The 10,784-nt window shown below is 40.9% G+C and overlaps 1 pseudogene; it reads left to right on the top strand.

Annotated features, from left to right (window-relative positions):
- Positions 1-747: 747 nt before the first annotated feature.
- Positions 748-812, top strand: LOC120100475 (U2 spliceosomal RNA; annotated as a pseudogene).
- Positions 813-10,784: the final 9,972 nt, after the last annotated feature.

Genomic DNA, 10,784 nt, shown 5'->3' on the forward strand with positions numbered 1-10,784 from the left:
ACACACACACACACACACACAGAGTCAAGAAAAGCATATAACCTAACGGGGGAGTAGGAACAATGTGAATACGGGAAACACACAGGCAGCGCTATATTTCAGCAAGAAGTGGAAAGGTGTCCTTGCACCTCCCATTAAGCTATTTCTGTTTTCTTTCTACAGACAGATTACATAAAGTATTAGCTTGTCAGACTGTACAGTCTCCATCACAGAAACTCAGCTGTGCCATTGCAGTACAAATGTCACAGTCAATTAACAAATGACAGTGGCTGTGCACCAATGTAACCATGTTTGTCAACACTGAAACTTCCTTTAATTTCCATGTATCACAAAGTATTCATTTTTGTTCTGGAACTGATCTGAATGCTCCCACCCTGAGGACTAGCTTTCATGGCTCCAGAAGTGTCAAGCAGTCTTCCAAAAGAGGGAAGCAACCAACAGTATTTCCTAGATCTCAAACCTATGTACCACATCAATGACCCAGAAAGTACAAAAACCCTATAGGTGCAGTAGCAGCATACACACCTGGGTAGTAGCCAACAGCTCTCTAGTTGGACTTAAGACCGGTTCAACGATAGCAATGCCATGTCCGGTACTAGAAACCTAGCTACCTACTAAGTGATAGTGAGGTCATGGTTATTGAAGGAGAATCTATAACCCGCTCGTGCCCCTCTCCCTCATGTCCTGTGAGCACCATGCTCTATTGATATCTCTGAGAGACCAGCTCTTTTCTGAAGGGAAATAAGGATCGCTTCTCGGCCTTTTGGCTAAGATCAAGTGTAGTATCTGAAGGGAAATAAGGAAGAATGGATCTGGAAGAGAGGCAGCATGGGAGGAGTGGAGGAAGGGGGAACTGTGGCCAGGATGTAATATATGAGAAAAGAATAAATAATATATACTTTAAAAATCATTTATTATTTAATATTATTTTATAATGTCTTACAAAAGATATAAAATAGAATATCATAAACAATAATATTTTAGTAACAGATAATAAACATTTACATTATGTATAAATATGTTCATTTATTCTTCTTTCATATATACCATTATTTCATATATATTTACCATTTTCAGCTTATAGACTGTCCCCAAACTGACACCAGGTCATGGCTTCCAACTTCTGCTCTAAACAATGCAAATAGAAATGACAGTAGACCAATCAGAATTGTTTTCCATCGTACAAGTAAATAACAAGATCAGGACTCTCAGCAATCCCAGTACAGAACTCAGAAAACAATGGAGTTGTCACTCCTCTGTAGGCTGAGGTGCAGATCCCAAAAAACACATCTTCCCATGAGCTTTCCTGATGCAATGTATTTTACTTTGCCAGATCTAATTCTATGCTTAGAAATCTCATTCTCTACTGGAAAAAAAACCTGCTAAAATCCTCAAGAGGGGGAAATGCATTAGGCTGTGCTATCTCTCACTATGTGTAATTGTGAAAATGATTTTCTCCTAACTACTATGCCCAGAAAATGGAAGTTTTAATGGGGCGGAGGAGAGGATGAAAGCCCCCTTTTAGATAATAAATCCCATACAGAAAGTCTGCATGGGCTGATCAGCCAGGGGCCGTGAGGTGGTGAGGAACAGAGCAGGCCAAGAGGGAGAAGAGGAGAGGGGAGGGGAAGGGCAGGGAGTAAAAGAGGAAAAGGAGAGTGGGAGGGGTGTAAGTTAAATACAGGGCATAGAACAAGGGGACGAGGACAATGTCAAACAAAGTCTTCTGAATTGGTCCCAGAATGCATCCTAGATTCACCACTGAAAATAAAGCTGAGTAAAACAGTCATTTGAGAGGAGACTAGGAAAGCAAGAGTCATTTCCGTTTTTCTTCTGATTTTTAACAAAGCACTTCTCTGTTATCTGAGCAGAGAATAAAAAGGCAGAGCATTCTTGATTTAAAAAAAAAAAGACAGAATATTGAGAGCACGCCTCACATGTACACCAGGATTGTGTCAAATGCTGGGGTAAATGAGAATGTGTAGGAGAATGCTTTAGTTTGACGGAGGTTCGCTTTCTTTAGGGGCAATAGAAGTCCGAAATAGTCTAATAAATGTTAGCCTCCAAAGGGAATTTAGCACTAAACTGCTTCCCCGAAACATTCAAAACCAAGGGAAGGGTGTGTGCGTGCACACACTCTCAGGAACGCCCACAAGACGTATTTTGAAAAATTTGGGCTGAATCAATGGGTAAATGCATAAATTAACATAGCCATGGACATTGGTGCCCCTGGGACACTTGCTTGAGAGACAGCCTTCTTGGAAAATATTTCTGTAAGACAGTATCTGTCCTAGGCTACAGGTCTGTCCTAGGGACAGAGTCTCAGACACACTAGAAAGTGCCACCAAAATGAAATAGCGATAATACAACAAAAGTTAGGAGACAAATCATTGTTAAAACAGATGCAGAGGCACGTTTTTGAAATGTAAGAGAAGATTAATATTCTAGAGAAATACAAATTAGTGTGAAAATGCATGAGTTTAAGTAAATTATGAAAGGAATCTCGGGGCTTACCGTAAGCTGCACCCGGGTTGCCATCACAGTCTGTATGACCCACCTGTACCATATCCAACCCCCGTGCCTAACCCAGGACATCTGTGTGCTAGCCAGTCCGGTAAGTCCCTGGAGCTTTTGCTGTCCATGCAACCCTCCATTCGCAGCCTCAGCCAAGCTTCTCAGCTGGTGCACAAGCCTAGGCAAGTGAGTGCCCCACACCTCAGCCAGGCAGACCACCCTCACCCTCATAGGCATAGCTCAGGCAACAGTGCAGAGCAGCCAATGCAGAGCCAGCTGTTTGACAATCTCCATGCTTTCTTAGCACAAAATCTGGATCACTTCCATTCCTTCAGCATCTGAAGGACAGACATGCCAAGTCCTGACCTCACCTGAACTTAGCCAAGCTTAAGTGACAAAAAAAAGCACTTCCACCCAACAGAGTCAGGTGTAGCACCAGATACAACCAAGCAAAGAAGGCCACGTGCAAGGGATCTCACAGTAAAACAAACAAGCAAAAACAAAAAAACAAAAAACAAAACAAAAACAAACAAACAAAAAAGACAGTATGGCCCCACCTAAATCCACCAGTCCCATTGAAGTATGTTCCAGTGAGAATTACCTAAATGAACAGGGACAAACATTTAAAAAAAAATCATAAACTTCATCAAAAAATTCACAAAGTTTAAAGACACAAACAGCTCAATGAACTTGAGCTCAAAGATGATGACGTCAGCAGACACGTGAGGGAAGCCCATAAAAGTCCAAGCATAGAGCTAAATAAAATGATGAGAACAGCATTTGGAGACTGAATTCAGAAAAGTGATAGAGATATTAAAGAAAACACAGGGTTAAATGAAAATGAAATTTAAAAACAATAATCCAATTGGGGAATGCAAGGAAAAGCCCAACATGCAGAGTGGAATGGGCTGAAGAGAGAAGGTCAGGTCTTGAAGACAAAATAGAGGAAGTATGCCAACTAGAACAACCATGGCAAGCGAGCAAAGAGTCATTTTCAACACACAAAAGGAACATGCAGGAACTAGGTAGTATCACATACAGACCAAACTTCCAAACTATAGACATAAGACAATGGACAGATTTCTTGGCAACGTTGCTTTGAGGGTCCCAACAGACCTGAGCTGTCTCTAGCTCCTGCTCTCGTCAGTTTCACTGCCTATGTAGCCACCCTCCTGTTTTTACCTATGGGCTCATTGGTATGGAACTGATGGAACAGCTGAGTCATAAGGGCAAAGTCATTCACACTCAGTAATCAATGCCAATGACTTGGCAAACTGCTTTAATTTGCATTTCCTGCACATGATCTATCCCTTCAAAGCCTTGCTAAACTTTTACATTGCCAATTTCTTTCCTTTAGATGTGAGAGTACATGTGTGCTATCTCTTGTTATCTCTTAAATTGCATTTTTAATGTTTTTAATTTATGGATCTTTTAATATATCAGATGAATGTCTGTGTGTCTTCCTTTGTGTCCAAGATAGCTGCCCCCAGTCTTACCGAATCATCTATCCACTTTTTGGTTTTCAACAGTCCATGCAAACCTAACCCTACTTTTAACCTCTTTTGTTTTGTAGTTTCCTAATGACTTTGTCAAGATATGTTTGAACACTAAATGCTCAACACTCACATTTAGATGTGTTTCCTTTCACTGCATTCCTTTCTTTGTCTACAAAGTAACTCAAGGATCCAAATATGCCAGTGTCCTGTCATCGAGAATTTCAATAGTTTCTATATCAGAAAAAAATCAAAATTAGAAAACCATACAGGATGCTACACATCATATCTGCTACAATAACAGTATCTAGAACTAGAAGATTCTCATGCTTAACTATACGAAAGATGGGACATGCTACCTCCCAAATGCCTAGCATGGGAAGGAGAAGCCAGTATTTGTCAGAACGAGAACTGTCTATTATCCATGGACATGTCTGCTTAGCCACCATATCCATGGTATGGCTGTACATTCCAGTCCACTGATCATATTATTGTAGTAGTGTAAGAGTTCCCTATGAAAATGGAATCAGTAGAAAGTATATTCCTATTACAAAGGGAATTGATTGGATTGATTTGCACTCAACAGCAGCCAACTGCACTTTGGCAAGCTGAGAACCTGGTAGCCACTCATTCCAAGATGCCAATTGCTTCAGAAGTCCCTATTCAAGACTGGAGGCAAAAAAGTTTCCTGGAAGTCATTGCATTGCGTCTGCACTGGATACCTAAAGTCAGAATACGGTAGTGGGGGCCCACTCACACTCAAGAGAAGATATGGATACTTGCATGCATGTGCACACTGCCTTCTTCCTTTTGGTTTCCACTCAGGCAACCAGGGTGTTGAACGGTACAGACGACCTTCACATCAGGTCTTTTCATGCAGAAACGATCCCACATGGAGATTCTCCTCAATGAAAGACTCACACTGTCATGTGTAAGTGTGTTTCCCAGGTCTTAAATAGCCAAGAATAATTACTACAAGTCCACTTTTGGTCAAAATAGCTAATCAGACCTTTCTATGCTATGCTTCATTTCCAAACGAAGAAGATAGTGAGGTAAAATTCCATAAATATCTTTCCCACATACAACTAAAAAGTCTTGTCTAAGAATAGGTGTCTACTTTCCTCAGGCACAACCAAGCAGGTCCTCAGAGTCTGCTCTACTGCAGTCCTGGAGTTTAGAGATGGGGACTGACTACATATTGAGCTGTAACAGAACTTGATGGTCTCCCCAGTGTTGCATAGCACTAGCCCCCAAGCACAATAATAGCCATCTTTATAGGAGTAGTTGTATATGCTTACAAAAGATCATCATTGCTGGGCCTTTTGACTAATGAAATCCTCTCACAGAAGGAGTAGGGATGAAGAAGGTTATTAGACTTCTATGCAATTCAGCCATAGAGCCTTGGAGTCTCAGACAGAGGCTAGGTTATAGAGACTAAGGGAGATTAGGGAGGGGGCTCATCTCTGTGATTATGAGTAAGTCATAATCATGCTTATGGAAGATTTTTCAGTGTGTGCTTTGGGGTCATGCACACACCTATCAATAGCCACTAACCAGTGCTTTGGACGTTAGAGCAACAAACTCCTTGGTAGCCCAGGGTGAATTTGGTGAAATTGTACCATAAATTGTTGTTGGGAGAGGAGGTAGACATCATTCACATCGTCCCTGGTGATGGAATTTCAACACCACCCATGGTTTGTGAACATCCTAAAATCAGATCTTATGCTTGACAAGATAGGACTCTTGTTCCTGGACAGAGTGTTTAAGTGATGTGTGGAAGCTCTTGATGGGGTTTTCAATAAAACCTGACTCAGACAGTCAGTTTTCAGAGAAAGAAAAACCCAAACTTCGCAACTGAAATCATACCTGACAATTCCAATATCACTTTCTTTTATTTATTCATAATTTTTTCATTTATTCAATAAATGAAGGTTAATTATCTATGAAAGCGGGGATAAACTCTAACACAATCATAACAACTCAACAGTTTCTAATTCCTAATCAAGACCTAATTTGCACAAATTACCACAATTAGCATAAAAATCATAAGGGGAAGATCTTCTTCAATGCAATAAACTGTCTTGATACATGAGAGAGCAGAAATTCATAGATAGAGGTTGCTTCCCTCACCCTGAATAACTCTACTACCTAAAGACTTATGGGAATTAACCCTTAGTTGCCTGAAGCATGTGCTCCTATGTGCACACATAGTCCTTGTGATGCTTATAGACACCAACATACACCGCTACTAAGGAAGTTACAAGCTGTGTGTCAGGGAGACACCTGGGCCAGATGTTAGTCATTCTGCTTCCCTCTTGTAACCCTGGTCTATGAAACCTTGTTATGCAATGCATCAGGATCATTTCTGCTAAGGCAGCCACAACTGATGGAAAAACGTTGCCCAATACGACTGGACTCAGACTCTTCTCACCAAGATTAAAGGACCAGCCAACCGAACTGAAGGGGCTCATAAAGACATTCTGATGTTAACACTGGAAGGAGCTGAAGCCGCGCATACCATATGCACAATGGCACAGATTCTGTGGGGAGTGCAATTTTCAATGTCCTGTCATAGGTAGTTCCACTCGCTGAGAAGTTCTGTCAACATTCTTTGGTTCTTTCAAAGTGTAAAAAAAAAGAAGAAAAAGAAAAAGACACAATTTAAAGAATGGAATCATGGCATCATCACTGGGCACAGGGTGTGAACTATTGTCACCAATAATAAACGGCATCTGTAGAGGTAGGTCTCTCAGGAGTTCAAGGCCATTCTCAGCTCCATAGTCAGTGAGGTATGAATGGGGGAGAACTGGCTTTCCTGCACGCTCACTGTATTAGAGCTTTGTGATTGCCGTGTGGCTGCTTTCACCACTTAAATTGTTGTACAGTAATGTTGGCATGATATTAGTAACATCAGGTCTTTGTTGAGTACCTTTTTCTTTCAGTGTGTGAGTAGAATTTGAGCTGTCAGAATTAGTCATTCATTAAATTAGAACCATAGTAATTCTTTTGTAACAATGATAAAACAAATAACTTCTGTAATAAGGAAATCAATCACATCTCTCTTAGGTCATGCCTTACGGGATATTAGAAGCCAAGCACATACCGGGTTTATTGTGCCACTACAATATTTGAATAACAGATGTGGTTGCATAAAACTCTACAAGTTAAAGAAGATTTTTGGTTTGGTATGAGGCCTCTGGCTCCTGCTGCACCATCAATACTTGGGACTTCACCCCAGTGAGTCCCAACTCCTATCAAATATCCTGTTGCCCTGTATTGAGGAGATTCTGAACATTTGCAAGCAAAGAAGCATGGAGAAAAGGGTATACTGCAAGCCACACTGTTAAACACTACAGTTTCTACAATGAGATTTTTTTTCTCTGTTGGAAGAAAGGTTGCAAGGGTAGAAGGCAGGTTCAAGGGGAGGGGGAGATGAGTGGGATTGAGGGTGCATGTGTGAAATTCATAAAGAACCAATAAAATTTTTTTAAAAAGGAATATTATTGAGCCTGGGAGGTGGGTCAAGGATCAAAGCATGGTTACCTGTGATTATAACACTCTGAAGGAAGAGGCACGGGATTCCCTGGAGCAAGCTGGTCATCCAGACAATTTCATTGCAAGCTCTGGGCTGAGAGATTCTGACTGAATATGGTGGAGAGCAATGTAATGGGTTAGTCTGGAGCAGCTGCTTGTACCCGAATACTAAATACTGGCTCCCAAGACCTGGTTGCCCCTGCCGAGCAGATCCTCATGTACACCAAGCTATACTATGTAAACTTTGCTCCCCAATCTAAAACTATTAGTTAAATAAAACTGGTGACAGCCAATTACTAGAGGGAATAGAGAGAGGTGGAGTTTTAAGTTGTAGAGTTGGGGGCTCACAGGTAGACACCACACGAGAGGAGAGGAAAGACAAAAGAGAGATACAGAGACATAGAGAGACACAGAGACACAGAGAAGAGGAGCATGGAGGAGAATATGGGAGAACAAGAGGTCGCCGTGAGTCCTGATGGAGCAAAATCACGTATTTGAGTGATATGCTTCCCCAGGATGCCAGAGTCCTAGAGCAGAAATAACCTAGAGAATCAAACAGCAAGAATTTGGGGAACAGATTTGAGACATTAGCACTCCCCCATTTAGAGATTTAGACTGTGGGTAATCCCCCAGTAATTGCATAGAGCCTAATAAATATCATAGTTTGAGACTCGTTCATTTAAAGTTAGACAAGGAAAAATTTAATGATTTTTTTTACAGAGCAGTTGAGGAAGACTCCCAACATCAACCTCAGGCCTTCTCATGAGTTAGCAAACACATGCACCCGCACAGACATGCACGTGAACACATCAACATGCATACATGTATATGTGTGCAGCACATACACATACACACTAAGATAAAAAAAAGCATCACTGAAGACTTGCACAACTATGTAATCACCTTAGCTTTAATAAGTCTTTTATATGTGTGTATGCACACATGTGCACACATGTTTGTATGTATGCCTTTGTGTGTGTGTGCCTATACATAAAGTAAAATCTGTTTATATTTTAACACCTACCTTTCTAGAAAGTAGATGATCCACATAAAAAGAATATTAAACTATATTACATGAGAAAAACATGGGATGGAGCACCACCAAACTCTGGCACAGGGAAGTATGCTACAAATGTCATTGTTCCAACATGAGTCCTCTATTCCCTAACCTACTCATCTTTATATAATTTAGCTACATGTATCAAATTAAGCAAAATATTAATCTAAAACATTGAGTTGGTGTCTGATAACTATTTTATTCTTTAGCACTCGACTCCTGTGGTACCACAATGCCTGTATATGACGGTCTCTAAAAATCATTTGGGGTCTGTATCTGCTGTTCTCTCACATTGGGTTACACCTTAATTATGCATCATCTACACTCCAGCCTATGGTATCACTCTTAAGATTTGTCAATGCAGTTTACATGGACACTATTGCTTATCCAGATCTTGTTTATAACCTCTGCGTGTGACTATTTGCACTTCCCTTTACTGCTACATAGTGCTTCTTCATTTGCATTATCACTATTAGTTATCTACTGGCAGACTCCCAGTTGCTCCCTGTTCTCTGTTTTTACTAATGATGCTGAACAGTATCTGTGTGTGTATACAAATATACTGTCTTCTTAAGGATGCATCTTCAGTAGTAGAGCAGCTGAGCCACAAAGTGTGCCCATATACACTCACTGAAGAATGGCTGTGGAGTTCATTTAAGTATATCTACAACTGCGGGGCAGAAAGATATCTTTTGAGATTGATTCTGATGGAAATAAACCCTGTCATTTTATTGCTTTTGTTTTTCCACATTAATGTTCTTCAGTGATGAAATTGAATGGATGAGGCAGTCTCTGTTTGCTGCTGTGAAGGCCAGGATAATTGACCTGTGAGCTTGGGCCCATTGTTTTGTGTGTAATTCCTATCTTCCAACAGAGATATGTGGGGATTGCAGATACCCCCACTCTGATGTGCCTGATTTTATGTGGGTTTGGGGATCCGAACTCAAGCTGTCAGGCTTGCACAGAAAGTGGCGATCTGAGCTTTCTCTCCACCCATAATACAGATATTTTGAGTGTACATTCTGATGAATGTTATGTACATTTAAACCATTGAAAAGAACACACAGAACAAAATACATATTATGCCTAGCACACCAGAAAGTGGTCTAATGCATTCTTCAGGCCAAGCTTCACTTTTTACCCTATGGCTACCAGAGTACAAGATGTGCATCTCCCTTTTCCCCAAGGTTGTTGGCCACCAGCCCACAAGATTAAAGGGAGCAGTCAGTGGCAGCCCATGAGTATGAGATGTTTATCCAGATCTTGTTTTTTCAACATGTGTGTGATTAACTGCCCCCCCCCATTACACCTTGCAAAGTAGTGCTTCTAGGCCAGTCTAGACAGCCTGTGAGTACAACAGAACTAACAGATTTATCACTGGGTTCAGCTTCAGGGAGACAGATGAACTTTACTCAGAGTGAATCATGGGAGGGCTATGAAGGGTTATATAGTTTGGGGAGAAGGGATTGGGAATATTCAGGGTTAGCAAAGATCATTGTCTAAAGGCCAAGGCACTGAGATGCCTCATTAGCATTGGGGGGTGTGCCAGGAATCTCAGGTGCTTTCTGATCAAGTTCTCATCTGAAGAAAGGAAGTTGAACCTGTAATCTAACCAAGGCTATGACATTCTGCAGGTAGAGGTGCATGTGGGTTTCCAGCTCCCCAGGCAAGGTCAGAGAAGGAGAACCCTATTGAAGGGAGTCCCCAACTTTACACCAAGCTCAGAAGGTTATCTGGACAATGGTAAACTTCAACCTTAATCAGATGTGAAATTTTATACTTTATCTCTATAAAAAGAATCACACACAATGTAGCCTCTTTGAGCTAGTTTCATCCTTGAATTGTTTTAACAGTGACATGATTCTTCAAGCAGCCGTAGATCGACGTGGTAGTCATGCAGTTCCGCATTGAACAAAGTCACCTCCATTGACCTGTACATTCTACATTGACTGGAGTTCGGTGCTGTCACGAATAAGCTGTGACACACAAAGAATTCTGAAAGCATGCTTCATGCCCTTGTCTTCAGGTAAATACATGCACTCATTTCCCTTTATCACATTCGTGTATATTTATAGAACATGTATAAAAACATGTAAGAGATTATGCACATTCACTTCTGTTTCAGGAGATATGCAAACATTTAGTATTAGTCAATATTCAAAACCAGTTTGCAAACTATTTGTTCC

Source organism: Rattus norvegicus, chromosome 1 (genome assembly GCF_021556685.1).
Source record: "Rattus norvegicus strain SHRSP/BbbUtx chromosome 1, alternate assembly SHRSP_T2T, whole genome shotgun sequence".
NCBI classification, from domain to species: domain Eukaryota; kingdom Metazoa; phylum Chordata; class Mammalia; order Rodentia; family Muridae; genus Rattus; species Rattus norvegicus.